The 16,204-nt window shown below is 43.2% G+C and overlaps 1 long non-coding RNA gene across 1 annotated transcript in view; it reads left to right on the forward strand.

The window, feature by feature from the left end:
• The window catches only part of LOC126935142 (uncharacterized), a 63,316-nt gene extending 48,402 nt beyond the window's left edge, over positions 1 to 14,914 (forward strand). Inside the window, exon 3 of the long non-coding RNA XR_007719195.1 lies at positions 10,418 to 14,914. This is a non-coding gene — a long non-coding RNA (uncharacterized LOC126935142). The remainder of the gene's footprint in view (positions 1 to 10,417) is intronic.
• Positions 14,915 to 16,204: the final 1,290 nt, after the last annotated feature.

Consider the following 16,204-nt stretch of genomic DNA (forward strand, 5'->3'; position numbering starts at 1 on the left):
GCTCTAAACTGCTGAGAGTGTTATATTTCAGGTACCTCATCATAAAAGAAGGTTACAGAAGTTAGGGCTGCACCTGTAAGGACAGAGGTAACATAGAAGAAGTCTATGTTATTGCTTTTGGTGGTGGCGGCAGCTGAATTAACTAAGCTCCAAAGCAAGGGGCAAGGCGTCTTCTGAGAGATTGGACATATGGCATCTCCTGAGCCTTAAAATCATAGATTATTTTAGCCTTACCTCTTCAGCAAAGCAAAATCCTCATGTAGAGGGACCATGTGTGATATAAGGCAAAATGTCTTTCCCTTTCCCCCAGTCAGGGGTGATGTGGTGGGAGGTATGTTGGATTTGGACTCAGGAGGGGGATTACCTAAACAGCAACTGTAGTGCATAGTGGGTTTTGGTGTCATCTAGACCTGGACTTGAAGCTAGGTCTGCCATTTCCCAGCTGGATAACTGGCATGCCTTAGTTAGCAAGTTTGTAAAGTGATGGTAATGATACCTAGTTTTCAGAGTTGTTGTGAAGATAAATATCTTCAAAGTACTAGTGATAAAGGAATAGTATTTGCAGAACTCTTGTCGTCTGGTACCGTCTCTCATCATTTTATTAGTGCTTATCAGCCTGCAGGCCTTCAGATGAATGACTTTCTTTCTTAGCTAAAGCATTTGTATTCAGCTGCAACTTAGAGGGAGGTAATCCAGTTGCCAAATGGTCCCAGAAGTAGTGGTCCAGATCCTCTCCCTAACAAGCAGAGGAAGATGCTTTTGTGTAGTGGTTGCAAATCAGACTATTTGTGAGGCCAGGTCACTGTAAGTTCTGGAATTCAGGGAAAAACTTTTCCCCAGATAAAATAGAAAATTGCATTTCCTGACATCTCAGCAACCATCTGGGTTTCTTTCTACATCAAATATCATATTTTGGCTACTGTACCCTGTTAAAACATTTACCATAAACTCTCCCTCAGGATATTTCAAGGACCTCCCCCCACCATAAAACTTCCTAACCAGAAAAACCCCTTTGGAATACAAGGGATGGTCATGGATTAGGAGCGGGATCAAAACACTTCAATTCATCACATAGCAAATCTTCTCTGGTGAGGCCTTCACAAGGATATTTTATGGAGAGATTCCTTCTTTTGTTTATTGTCAATGTAATGTTGCTTAACACCAAAATATTTCTCTATTGCCATGTGCTACAGTGTTTGTCTGATTCCTATCTGGGTGAGGCTCAAGGCTTAGTTCAGATTCCCTCCTAAACATTCTAGAAATGCTCCCTGTGTTTCTGGTTTCAGGGTATTTGCCACTAAGTTTCCATCTTGCAGCTGCTCATGTGTTCTGGTGGCAGAGAGAAGCTGGGGGGTTATCACATTCAAGCAGGTACTGAGAATCGAATACAAGCCAGGCACTGTGCTAGACGGTGGAGTGAGGAAAGCCATGAGACAGGCTCAGCCCTGGGGTGTTCACAATCTGACCAAGGGCCTTTCCTGTTCTCAGTAAGCATGGGTAGCCTATGTGTAGTGTACCTTATTGGTTTAACTGACCATCTTTGAAGTGGAATGAATTATTCCACAACAACCCAGAACTTTGGCACTTTGGCCTCATCTGCCATATTTAGTTAAGATAGTGCTAGATGTCGCAATACACCCCCTAAATGTAGAATGAATCAACAGAGTAGAAGTTCATTTCTTGCTCACATTAAGCCCAAATGCATGTTTCCAATTGCCAAGCTGCTCTTCTCCAAGCAGAGATGCGGGGACCCAGCGACCGAAGGAGCCCTTGTTTTTCCCAGTTGCTGGGGAAAGTGGTTAAAGAAGGTGCCTCACTTCTGAAACACTCCAGCCCAGAAGCAACAGGCATCACTTCTGCTCACCTTCCACTGGTGAGAACAAGTTACATGGGCACACCAAGGTGCAAGGGGAAAGAGAGACCCTGGCCTGGCAGTGTCTTTCTGGTGACATCTCTCCACCGTGAAAGGGGAACATGAACCTCTGTCGGACAGCTGGCTGTCTTTATCACATCTGCCCCCCATTGGTAGATAAAAAACTTTGATTACTTCCCCACCAATTCACTTGTCTGCCTCCTTTTTGCATCTCTGGTCATGTATCTTACTCAAGGATCTTCTAATTCTCTTTCTAGTATGATGTGATTAAAAGAACACTGAGCTAGAATCAGAAGACCTGAGTTCTGGAATTATTCACACTTCCTCACAGGATGATCTTGAGCAAATCATTTTCCCTCATGTGTCTGTTTCCTTATCTGCAAAATAAAGGTATTAATAGCTGCTATACAGGGGCATTAGGAAGGTTAAATATGATTCACATCCAAAGTATGTAGTACAGTGCTTGACAAATAAGAGAAACTCAACGTGTATTTAGTTATGAATTGAGTGAATGATGAAAGAAACTTTTATCAGTCATTTTCCTACCACCTTCTACTGGTCCCTGTGGCTGTGTATATTGGCATTATTTAGGTATATGGGGGCATGAGGAGGTGATGGGAGGGGAACTGGAGTTTTCCCAGCTACTCAATAAAGTCACTGAAGGCAGGAACTGTGTGTGAGCTCTCTTTTATAGGTCCCCCTTCAGGCACATGGAGCGGATGCCTAGTAAACTGGTGAATGCATTTTGTTGAATCATGGATAAGCGTTTACACCTTTGCCTCCAAGGGGCTGAATACTGAGGCAACCACAGTTATGACTGTACCCTAAAACTGGAGCTGCCTCATCTCCAAGAATCAGACTATGTTTGTTCTTCTGGTTCCAGGGTGAAAGGCAATGTTTCCAAGGTGGGAAGGTCAGTCCTGGTCCTTTCCTGACTGAAAATTGAGAGGACCCTTCTGTTCACCAGGCAGACGGCTTCTGGCCTCCGAACTGACCTCAGCATTCAAATCGCCCACTTGGGTATTGAAAGCAATAAGTCCTTCTAGCAAACCATAGGCAACTGCGGTTAGGGTTGAGTTTGATATTCAAACTCAAGTCCTGAATGGGCCACTAACTTAACAGGGCTGAGTGGTCAAGTGAAAAGAGCAGGGTCTTTGCAGTTCCACAGCGCTGGCTTCAACTCTGGGCTTGGCAGGGAGGCTTTAGGTGACTTCTTCAGCCATCCCAAGACTCGGTTTCTTCATATGCAAAATGAGCACCACCATCCCACCACCCTCTCTTCCTTTCTCCTTCTCGTACAGGGTTGCTGAGAAGCAGATTCATATTAAGGTTGAGAGGTTAGGCTCTGGAGGCAGACTCCTAGTTCATGTGATTGTGGCACGTTACCTGACCTTTCTTTGCCTCAATTTCCTTGTATGTAAAATGGGTCAATAATACTTCCTACTATATATACTTGTGAGTTAATTTATGTGAAATGCCTAGAGTAGTGCCTGGCAATCAATAATAAACAATCAACTAAAATAAGTAATTAATAACTACTATTATTTTTAAATCATTTATTTTATTTTTTAATTGACAAGTAATTATTGTACATATTCATGGGGTACATAGTGATATTTTAATACATATAATGTGTTGTGATTAGATCAGGGTAATTAGCATAGACATCATCTCAAACATTTATCATCTCTTAATGTTTCAAATACTCGATATCCTCCTTCTAGCTATTTGAAACTAAATATATTATTGTTACCTATAGTCTTCCTACAGTGCTATAGAACACTAAAATTTATTCCTCTTATCTAGCTATAATTTTGTATCCTTTAACAAATCTTAGCTGGGTATGGTGGCACATGCCAATAATCCCAGCACTTTGAGAGGCCAAAGTGAGAGGATTGCTTGAGCCCAGAAGTTCAAGACCAGCCTGGACAACATAAGAAGATCCTGTATCTACAAATACATTTTTTAAAATTAGTGCATCTCTGTAGTTCCCATCATGTTGGGAGGCTGGAGTGGGAGGATTACTTGAGCCCAGAAATTCAAGACCAGCTGGACAACATAAGAAGATCCTGTATCTGCAAATACATTTTTTTAAATTAGTATCTTCTGTTCAACTTTTTACTTCTGTGGGATTAACTTTTTTTTTTTTTTTTTTTTTTTTTTTTAGTTTTCACATATGAATAAGAATATGTGGTGTTTTCTCCTGGCTTATTTCACATAACATAATGTCCTCTAGTTTCATCCATGTTGCCTGGAATGACAGGATTTCATTCTTTTTTATGGCTGAATGGTATTCCATTGTGTATATGTACCACATTTTCTTCATTCATCTCTTATTGGACATCTAGGCTGATTCCATATCTTGGCTATTGTGAATAGTACTGCAATAAACATGGGGGTGCAGATGTCTCTTAATTGCTCTTATTAGAACTATGATTACTATTAGGAGAATTCAGTGAATGTAGCATTGTTTGATAACTCTGAAGTCACAACCCTTAGATTTTATTACTAAAGCAATAGGTCTTCCCTGGTCCCCACTGAGTCATGCTGCTGCTCCAGCCCTATTTTCTGGTGTCTTTGCACTTGTGGGAAATTTCTCAGCACCAATGGGGGCACTTGCTTAACTTTTATGCTTCTCTTTGCTGTGGCTGAGAGCTGGTGGGCTTCTTCCACATCTGGGCCTGTGCTCTAGTGTATTCTACCCTACAGTGCTTAGAATACATGTTCCCTTCAGTACAACTCCTAGTCGCACTCACTGAAGCATATCTGCGTGTTTATACTATCCCTGGAGTGAGAGGGAACTGGCCCCAAACCAGTATCACAGACTACAGAGGGGAAACTGCGATGCCAGGGTCTCTTTAAGTGTGAACCATCTTCTGATACCCTACTCTGGGAAACTGGGACATGGGGTTAGTGGAGGGAAAGACCATACACCTGGAGGTTAAGAGGGTGGGGCTTGGGATCTAATGAATCTGCATTGGAATCTGTTTCACCTTTCCATAGTTGAGTTATGTTGGCTCATTGACTTCACCCTTCTGAGCCTCAATTTCTTAATCTAGAAACTGGGCATAATAATACCTACTCCATAGTGGTGTTGTGGATCAGATGATTCAGTAGCTGGCATGCAGCAAGTGTTCCACTAAAGCCAGTAGGCTTCGAGTCAGCAAAACTGGGTCCTAATAAATCAGCTACAAATGTTCTGCAAAGCACTGGGCAAGTCACTTAACATCTCTGGGTCTTCATTGTCTTCATCTTTATACCACGTCAGTTTAGCTAAGCTGGAATCATGTTTCTCAGAATTCCTTTTCCTGTGCGGATCTGATTTTAGAGTTGGCCACAACACAAATCTGTGCTAGATCTGGAAGGTGGAAGTGAAGCAGCAGCCATTGTTACGCTGTGGCAGCATACACACTGCTGCTAATCTGCTTGCTCAGCTTGGTGAGTGGCTGCCCGGGTCCCACAGCCCCTTCAGCTCCTGCAAGATCCTTTAGCTTTTTCAAGTCCCATGCCAGGGTGTATGCAGTTGCATGCTGTATTAGTCAAGGTTCTCTAGAAGGACAGAACTAATGGGATATATATATATATATATATATGAGTTTACTAAGTATTAAGTCACATGATCACAAGGTCGCACAATAGGCTGTCTGCAATCTGAGGAGCAAGGAGAGCCAGTCTGAGTCCCAAAACTGAAGAACTTGGAGTCCAATGTTTGAGGGCAGGAGGCATCCAGCGTGGGAGAAAGACGTAGGCTGGGAGGCTAGGCCAGGCTCATCTTTTCACATTTTTCTGCCTTCCTTGTATTCTAGCCATGCTGGCAGTTGATTAGATGGTTCCCATCTAGATTAAGGGTGGGTCTGCCTTTCCTAGCCCACTGACTCCGATGTTAGTCTCCTTTGGCATCACCCTCACAGACACACCAAGGATTAATACTTCGAATCCTTCAATCCAATCAAGTTGACACTCAGTATTAACCACTACACATGCAAAGGGCACAGCTTCTCCTGCAGGTCCTACACAACACTGAGGGTGGAGGTCATGGTAGACAGATGCAGCTTCCAGTTTACCTTCATGGGTTCCTCATTTTCCACTAAGTTCCAGTTCATTCTTGGTCTCCATCAGTTCATGTCCAGCTGTCCTTCCTGACTTCCAGCCTGGCTGACCTGTGTGAACTTTAGGCACAACACCCAACACAGACACTTCAGCAGCCAATGCAGTTGCGTAAGATCTAATTTCTAGAATACATTCCTTATGCTACGTCAGTCTTAGTGAATCTACTTCTCTGCTCAAACTCTTAACACATACAGTGGGGCTAGTAGCAGCAACCTCACAAGGTTACTTGAAGGATCAAATGAGATAATGGATGAGAAACTGCTTTGAAAAGTATAACGTGCTTTAGGTGTGCCTAAATTTAAAAAAATTGCATATAGAAAAATGTATTAATGAAACTCAAAAGTTTAATTCTTTCAGCTATTTTAAAAGCAAAACAAAACTGCAAGCAGAACTCCTGGTCTCCCTAAGCCCTGCTCCACTATCTTCTCTCCAGTTGCTCAAGCCACAGTTCCTAGATGACCTTTGACACCGTTCTCTCCTACACACCCTTGCTCATATTCAGAGCTTAGTCACATCTCATGGCCTACACTGCTAACACCCTGGCACAAGCCACCATGCCTCTTGTCAGGTTTATGGCAACAGTCTTCTCCCTGGCCCCTTGCTTGTACTCTTGCCCCAAAATGATCTGGTAAAAACTCGAGTTAGATTATCTCATTCTCTGCTCAAAGCCAGTCAGTTTCTTCCCTCTTGGAGGAAAATCCAAATTCCTCTTGATGACCTGACGGGTGCTTGGCTCTTCCTGCGTCTCTCATCTCATTTCCTACCACCTTTTCCCTCGCTCACTCGGCTCACCATACTGGCTTCCTTGCTGCCCTTAAACAGGCCAAGTGTGTGCCACTTCTTAAAACCCTTTTTCCTGTTTTTCGGAGAGAAGGAATCATACCCTGAAATGATGTGTCTCTGGTGTGACTATTGGCTTAGACACATCTGGGAACTTTGCTTGCCACCCGTACACAAGTACTTACCAGTAAACTATGCAACCACAGACGAAAGCTGGATGTCATTCTGGAAAATGCTTTTTACCAGGAATTAAACGGGAAGTGAGGTTGCTGTTAGTCTTATGCTTTAGAGTGACAATTTAGATTTTAATTATTACTATCCACAACAACATCTTGCATCTCTGTAGCTATCCAGGGTTTTCAAAATGCTTTCACGTCTGTTATTTACTTTGGTCCTCACAACAGAATGAACAATTGGGTATTATTTTCCCCTGTTTTACAGATAGGAAAACTAAGGCTCGGAGGAATCAATTAACTCCAGAGTCAAAGAGATAGTGGTTGACAAGATTAACTTTCAGGCGGATTTGCTGATTCAAGGCTCTGTACTTTTTGTACTACAATTAGGAGCTTGCCAGAAGAACTTTATTTGTAAGTAGGGTCAGATACAACGCAAAGAAAGTTACTCTTGCCATTGCCACTGCCCATGATTCAAAATGCTCCCAGCATGCTGAAACTTTTGAAAATTTTACACTTCCTTTCCAATGCAAATATCCCTGGAATTTGTGTGCAGCGTCAACCATTTTGCTTTCCTCCTGAGATACCGCCACAGCAGAAATGGCCTTATTTATTAATTAGCTGGGTGTGGTCGTGGACACCTGTAATCCCAGCTACTCAGGAGGCTGAGGCAGAAGAATCACTTCACCCAGGAAGGTGGAGGTTGCAATGAGCCAAGATTGCACCAGTGCACTCCAGTCTGAGCAGCAGAGTGAGACTCTGTCTCAAAAAAAAAAAAAAAAAAAAAAAAAAAAAGAAATGGCCTTTTTTGTTTTATGGGAAATTGAGGAAGAGAGAAAGGAGAAGTGTTAGGTAACAAAAATTATTTGCTTAATGAGACTTTAATCGTGCTCCTGAAACTTTTTCTAGGCCCATCTGTACACTTCCTTACAAAATACAGTTTTAACAAATACCCTGCTAAGTCATTTTAGCAAGAATGCCCCACCCTTTGTATATGATCAGGTTTCTCATCCTCCACCATCCCTCAGGTGACCTCAGACCACCCTGGCCTGCCTTCAGCAAGAATCCTGTTAGGTCTGTGTTTTAGTCAGTTCTTGCACTACTATATACAAGTACCTGAGAAGGGGGTATTTTTAAAGAAAAGAGGTTTAATTGGCTCACAGTTCTGCAGGCTGCACAGGAAGCATGATACTGGCATCTGCTTGGTTTCTGAGAAGGCCTCAGAAAACTTACAATCATGGCAGAAGCTAAAGTGGGAGCCGGCATATCACATGGCTGGAGCAGAAGGAAAGAGAGGGAGGGGAAGAGGTGCCACACATTTTTAAGCAACCAGGTCTTGTGATCACTCACTCACTATCCCAAGAACAGCACCAAACCAACAGGATGGTGCTAAACTATTCATGAAGGACCACCCCATGAGCCAATCACCTCCCACCAGACCCCACCTCCAATGTTGGGGATTACAATTTGACATGAGATTTGGTGGAAACATAGATCCAAGCAATAATAGTCAGTTTAGCCAGAATTCTCCTTACTAATTTCTTAGTAATTTTCCATCCACCCACTCCCATCCTGCTTCTTGGCTATAAATTCACACTTGCCCATGTTATATTCAGTGTTAAACCGAATCTCTCTCCCACTGTGCAAAATCCCATTACAGTGCTCCCTGTACCTATTGCAATGATCACGAATAAAGTCTTCCTTCATGTGCTTTAGCAAGTATTATTGAATACTCCCGTTTCTTTAGCATAGGAAATATATCATTCAGGTAAGTGGAGTAGGCATATTATCCTCACTTTTTGATTGGGCAATATGATTCAAAGTGCTCAAAACAAGTTGTCAAAGGGCAAAATCATATCATGTTGTTTCCCTTGTAGAATGAAGGGTATTGGATTAAATACTGCTAAATTTGTTTCTGACATCCCATGAGCCCAACTTGCTGAACTTTTGCAGCAAAGTTGTGATGAGGGGGCTGCAGAGAAGTGTATCCTTTATAAAAAGTTAGAAAAGGTCATATTTCTCAGCACTACAGGCATGCCCTATAAAAGCAAACAAGTGTTTCAAAAAATATAGGATTTTCTATCACTCAAGTAAGAACTTTTGTTACACCGCTGGGACATTTGTCGCAGACTCAGAAGTGCAATGTGCTTTGCAAAGTGGAAAAGATTCTGGAATTTGGAGCTAAGAAACCCTGAGTGCATGTGTCATGGTTCTCATAGTTATTGTTTATTACTAATACTATTGCTATTTTTTTGGACACCAATACCTGTATTTTGTATTTTCCCTGCATTTTCTCACTTAACTGATCCCACCCCCCAGCAATTCTGTTAGGGAGATGTTATTACCTCCATTTTATATATGAAGAAATGGAGGCTTAAGATCACAAAGCTGTTATGTGTAAGAGCTGGGATTTTTTTTCTTATTTTCTTTTTAGAGACAGAGTCTCATTTTGTCACCCAGGCTGGAGTGTAGTGGCATAATCATAGGTCACTGCAGCCTTGAACTCCTGGGTTGAAACCATCTTCCTGTCTCAGCCTCCCGAGTAGCTGGGACCACAGGCCTACATGACCATGCCAGCAAGGGCTGGGATTTTAACATGGGTCTCTCCCACTCTCAAATCGATGTTAGTCAGGAGTTTTGGGGAGGGCACAAAACTAGAGGTGATTGCTTTAATTGAATTTAAAAGATTTTAGGTAAAGTCCATTTGAATCCTAAAGGTTGCTTACTACTATGAGATACTGCCTCCTTTGCAGGATTGTTTTGAGATTAGAGAAACCCATTGATATGGTTTGGCTGTGTCCCCACTGAAATCTCATCTTAAATTACAGCTCCCATAGTCCCCATGTGTCATGGGAGGAACCTAGTGGGAGGTAATTAAATCATGGGGCTGGGCTTTCCCAGGCTGTTCTCATAAGAGTGAATAAGTCTCATGAGATCTGACGGTTTTATAAAGGGTTGGTCCCCTACACATGCTCTCTTGCCTGATGCCATGTAAGACATGCCTTTGCTCCTCCTTCACCTTCTGCCATGATTGTGAGGCCCTCCCAGCCATGTGGAACTGTGAGTCCATTAAACCTCTTTCCTTTATCAATTACCCAGTCTCAGATATGTCCATATAGCAGCATGGAGAATGGACTAATACACCCATACAAAGGACCCAGCATAAGGCCTGGCACATAGTTGGTACTGAGTAAATGGAACAGGAGGTGGTATAGGATGGCAATTGGGAACCTTGCTCTGGAGTGAGACTTAGGGACTACAAATCACTTCTTCCACTTAGTAGCTGTGTGACCTTGGGAAAGTCATATAATCCCTCTAAGGCTAACATTTTTCACATATAAAATGGGGATGATAACCAATGTATTCCAAGGATTAAATGAATGAGCTGATATGCATGAAGAACCTAGAACTGTTCCTGGCTCATTGTTGTCATCAGGAAATTTTGACTGTTATTGTTTATTAATATGATTATTTTTTTCAGTCTCCACCTGTGCTGCTCACTCCAAGAACAAGGATGGTGGCAGGAGTTGTGGTGAGTGGTGAATGGGGAGGGAGGTGGATATGGTTTGGATGTGTGTCCTCTGTAAATCTCATGCTGAAGTGTGATCCCCAGTATTGGAGGTGGGGCCTGATTGGAGGTGTTTGGGTCATGGAGAAGGTCCCTCATGAGCATCTTGGTGAGGTCCTTGGGTAATGAGTGAGTTCTCACTCTATTAGTTACCGTGAGATCTCATTATTAAAAAGCGTCTGTGACCAGGTGCAGTGGCTCACACCTATAATCCCAGCACTTTGAGAAGCCAAGTAGGGAGGATTGCTTGAGCCCAGGAATTCAAGACCAGCCTGGGCAATGTGGCAAAACCCCATCTCTACAAAGAATAAAAAATTTTCTCAAGTATGATGCATGTGCCTGCAGTCCTAGCTACTTGGGAGGCTGAGGTAGGAGGCTCACTTGAGCCCAGGAGGTTGAGGCTGCAGTGAGCCATGGTTGTACCACTGCACTCCAGCCTGGGTGATAGAACAAGACCTTCTCTCAAAAAATAAATGTATAAAAAGTAGAGTCTGGGGCCTTCCCACTCTCTCTTGCTTCCTGTCCTACCATATTCCATGCCTACTCCCCCCTTGCTTTCTGCCATGAGTAAAAGCTTCCTGAGGCCTCACCAGAAGCTGAGCAGATGCCGGTGCCATGCTAGTACAGCCTGCAGAACTGTGAGCCAAATAAACCTCTTTTCTTTATGTTACCCAGTCTCAGGAATTACTTCATAGCAATGCAAAATGGACGAACACAGAAGTGAACACCCCACATTTCTTTGGGGCCTCCTCTTCAGCAAGCTCCCTAGCATGATGAGAAGGCCTCCAACGGTCTGCTGGACCCATTTCTCCATCTTCTATCAGCTCAATTTCCCTTGAGAGGCTTGGATAGGGGGCACCAGTGAACCTGTGAGGAGAGCAGCTTAGGCCCTGCAGTAGGGGAGGGCAGAGAGTGAGGGGGTGGAGGCAAGCAGGAGAGGAAAGTGCTGGCATTCCTAGGAGGTAGGGCAGAGACACTGGGAACCCCAGGCTAGGTGTCAGATTCCCAAGATGTGGTGGTTTTGTATTTACATCCCTGTGTGGGCAGGGCAGGGGGCCAGGGACTCAGACAGTGAAACCTCAGGCTGACTGTCACAGGTGCAACACTGGCAAGCAGGGGCTGGTAGCTTGGTTTTTCCAAGGGATCAAGGGCACGATGGACTATCTAGAGGTTTTGTGCTCTTTTTTGTGACAAAGTGACTAAGACCTCCAGCCTGCCCAAGCCTCAGGTCAGCGAAGGTAAGAGTAGGTGTGGGGTATGTGGTGTGGAAAGGCCTGCTCCTATCAGATGAGGATGCTTCTCCTGTTGAGAGGGCTTGTGTGTGACTGGGGCCATGGAGCTGCCCAGAGATGAGTGACCAGCACTGCTCTTCAAGCAGTTAAAGCAGCCTGCTCTCCCCAGCAGAAATGAACATGAAACCTCCAGACATCAGACCCTGCACTACCTCCTGCCTCTGGGATATCCCAAGAGGCCCCGGGGGCATCACCTCTGGCCTCAAGAACAGAGTTTAATTTTGGGTGTTTTTCAGTTGTCTTTATCTTTTCTAATGCTGGAAATATAAGCTGTTCATACTATTTGGTGAAAATGGGGAAAAGATTGTGTCTACCACAATGACTACCACAGTGGAAAAGAGCACGGTGTCTGACTTGTAGTTGCTGCTCAACAAATATTTATTGAATGGCTGAATGAAGCTCAGACAGGGAAAAAGACTTGAAGAAAAAAAGCCCCTCTAAAACGTTGTTATTGGTTGGTGGTAGGATTAGTGGTGATTTTTTATATCTTCTCTAGCGTCTGGAGTTTTGTATTGTGGTAATAAGATTATTATAATAACAGGTAATTATGACCAAAAGGAAATTAGAGCCAAAATTAAGTGGTCATTTTCATATGAAGCACAGGCCTGCTTGCAGCATCAGCAGTTCAGCTGTGGGAACCAAGGCCTGTTGAGGGGACACATTTTTACATCTATTTCAGGTCATGTATCTCCACCTCTGCTCTTCCTCTTCAAAAAGAAGGAAATCTATCTCTACTCCAAGTGAACACACGCTGACCTTCTTCCTCCCTAAACTAGTGCCTCGTCTAAAATCCTGCCGAGATTCTAGAGCCGCAAGGTTTTATAGTGGTTAAGGGGCTTTAGGATAGACATATCATCTGGGTGCCTTATAATGTACTGCTAATTCTGAAAAAAAATTTCCTCATGGTATATATTTTTTTCAAAAAGCATTTTCTCCTTATTTTAACACCGCATTGCAACCTAGATAAAGTTGGCAGTAAACAGTCTGTCCCTTTACTGTGAACTAGCACGGTCCTAAAGATTGTTGTCCAACCAAGAACAGATTAGATTGGGGGAAACTCACTCCCAGGCCTCCCTGTTCTTTTATGAGGAGTTCATCCTAAAATATTTACCCATTGTCTTCCAACCCCATAACCCCCTAGGCTACAGTGAAGCCTGCTAAGGGAGCTGTGGCCATTTGAGGATTAGGCCAGAAGAGCTGGCTCCTGTGCTATCGGGTGACAAGATTCAGAGACAAGATAGAAGCACCTTCCTCATCTCCTGAGACCTAGTCGCCAACTCTACAGGAAAGTTACGGTTGCTATGGTGACAGGCTACATAAGGCACACTGTCAGCAGAAGTGCCATTTAAAAAATAACTCCACCTTTTCTTTCTGCTTTTCTTTCCTTTTCGTTTTGAGACAGGATCTAGCTCTGCCACCCAGGCTGGAGTACAGTGGCACCATCACAGCTCACTGCAGCCTTTACCAGGCTTACGCGGTTCTCCCCACTCAGCCTCCCAAGTAGCTGGGACTACAGACATGCACTACCACGCCCAGCTAATTTATTTTTATTTTTTGTAGAGATGGAGCCTCATTATGTTGCCCAGGCTGGTCTCGAACTCCTGGGCTAGAGGGATTCTCCTGCCTCAGCCTCCCAAAATGCCTGGATTATAGGCATGAGCCACTGCACCTGGCCCTCCACCTTTCCTCAAACTTCAGAAACCCTCTTTGACAAAGGGTCAGGTTAAGATGCTTGAACTTTTGGATAAAGAACAAGGCCGGGAGCCGTGGCTCATTTCTGTAATCCTAGCACTTTGGGAGGCCAAGGTGGGTGGATCGTTTGACTTCAAGAGTTCGAGACCAGCCTAGGCAACATGGTGAAACCCAGTCTCTACAAAAAATACAAAAACAAATTAGCCAGGTGTAATGGTGTATGCCTGTAGTCCCAGCTACTTGGGAGGCTGAGTGGGGAGGATTGCTTGAACCCGGGAAGTTGAGGCTGCAGTGAGCCACGATGGAGCCACTGCATTCCAGCCTGGGTGATAGAGCCAGATCCTGTCTCAAAATAAATAAATAAACAAACAAATAAATAAATAAATAAATTTTTAAAAATGAAGAAGAAAAGAAAAGAAAAACATCGTGTCTGAGAATTCCTAATAGAGATTTATAGAATGAATCCTGAATTCCTAATCAAGATTCCTGGAATGCATCCTTCATACCAGGGAATTGCCATTCCTCTCTTACTGGGCAATTGTTATGGGGATCTGGATTTACTTCTGGCTCTGTCACTAACTTTTTGGGTAATTCTCATTCAAATCACTTTGCTTCTTGAGGCCTCAGTTTCCTCATCTGTAAAATGGGAACAATAATCCTCACCTCATAGGGTTGTTGTGCAGATGAAATGAGATGAAATATGTGAGAAGATTCCCTTCCCTCCTTTCTCTACAAAATGTCAGGACTGCGCCTATCACAGGAGAACAGTAATCTTCTCCTCAGTGCAGATTGTCAACCGCTGTACCAACCTGTGCTAAGTCTGTCCACACAGACTACCTGAGTCAGAGCTTTTCATTAACGCCAGGGGAATTCCAGCTCAGCTCCGTCGTCAAGGAGTTCTGAGTCATGTTTCAATCAAGGATTTACTGCAGGAGTACTTCGGGAAAGAAGGACGCGTGCTGCTCTGAGGAATTGGGACCACACCCTGGTGCTTGGGAATTGGTAGCGGTGGTTGCATTTTGTTGTTGGCTTGTTTGTTTTAAAATATCCACATCCTGTCCCACAGCTGGAGCATAAAATCAAGCTTTAGTTGTGGGATTTTTGTTTACTTTATTCACTAGTTGGGCTGGTCAGGAGTTTAACGGAGGTCAATGCCTTTAACATTGCTTGGATTCTGTAAAGAGAATTCTAGCAGTTTTTGGCTACTAAATATCCAAGTGTAAAAGAGGAACTTAAAAAAATTGACCCACATGGTCTGGTTGCTTTTAGAAGAAATTAATTTCTGTGTTGCTTGCAAAAATAATAACAACTTCTGAATGTTTGTATGTTTTCATTTTGCACAGGAAGCTTTGGCAATAGAAAATGTTGGTAGAAAAAGTAATTAAAGAAATAAATGCGGCAACTCTCACAGCTGTAAATCATTGATTTAGCCCCATTTGTCCCACCCCCCCCACCCCCCTAAAAAAGAAAGAAGACAGAAAGAAAAGCGGGAGAGGGAGAAAGACAGAAAAAAAAAAAAAAGAAAAAGAAGGAAAGAAAGACAATTAGCCTTATTGCCAGAGGATGATTCCCTGTCAGTTTTCAAAAATCTTCCTCATGTCCCTTCTCACAGAGCATTTCAGAGATCTGGAAAGTATTTGATTTGTAAAGACTGAGAGTAGACAAAGTAGAGCTTCTTAAAAATATCTTTCAAAATTGAGTAACACCCTGTGCTGTTTTCATGATGAACATAATATTTGTTTATTCAAGAAAAATGAGAAAATATTGAAAAGCAGTAAGAGAAAGAATCCCTGTGCCCAACTGCAACTATGACTGACATTGGGTGTATTTTCCAGCAGTCTTTTTACTTTACCTGTGTCTCCTCACTTGTTTTTGATGGAGACAATGATGGGGCATATGTGCATTTGCACTCTGGGTCTTTCACGTAACAGCAGCATTTGCTGAAGGCTTGCCGAGTGTGGGTACTGTCTGCCTCTGCTCAGGCAGGGCCTTTAAGCCAGGCTGACAATCTCATATGTCCACTGGCTCATTATTCAGCAGCAGCAGCAGCAGAAGTTACATAACCATAACTCAGTTTCTCTCTGTTTCCTTGGCTCCACAACATGTGAAAACAGCTGGATAAATTTCATCCAGTTTGAAGGGTATTTGAAGGTGGTTTCACTTCAAATATGGGGTATGTGACAACAATTTCACCACGGGAAGCCCAGGGTGAAGGGGAGCCTCGGTTTTTTATTTCCACCCAGAGGGAGGACTGTGACACTTCATTCTGAAGATTTCCCTCAGTTCAGACATTTACCTTATTTAATGTTTGCTATAATTCTATGAATGGGGAAGCTTCTCAGGTTCATTATATTTCCAAAACATTACTTTCCCTCAGTGGGTGCACATAAGAAATTATACCTTACTGAAACCCCTTTAAAGGCATTAATTCAATGTCAGGAAGAATTTTTTTCAGAAGAAAACGTTTTTAAAGAGTCTAAAATGTTAGAATGGGAAAGATGTTTGAGGCCCAAAGAAGAGACATGCAATGAGATTTCTTAGGGCAGCTGACCTAGAGAGACACACTTTTCCAAGGCACCTGGGGAAGATGTCTGACCCGGGCATGTTGAAACACCCAAGTCGATGGGTGTTCATCCTCTGCAGCACTGAAACTTAGGCACAAAGAGGGGCCCTTATGATACCAATTGGGAGATACAGGTCATTGGATTAAGCTGCC

This window comes from Macaca thibetana, chromosome 1 (assembly GCF_024542745.1).
Source record: "Macaca thibetana thibetana isolate TM-01 chromosome 1, ASM2454274v1, whole genome shotgun sequence".
Classification (NCBI taxonomy): Eukaryota; Metazoa; Chordata; class Mammalia; order Primates; family Cercopithecidae; genus Macaca; species Macaca thibetana.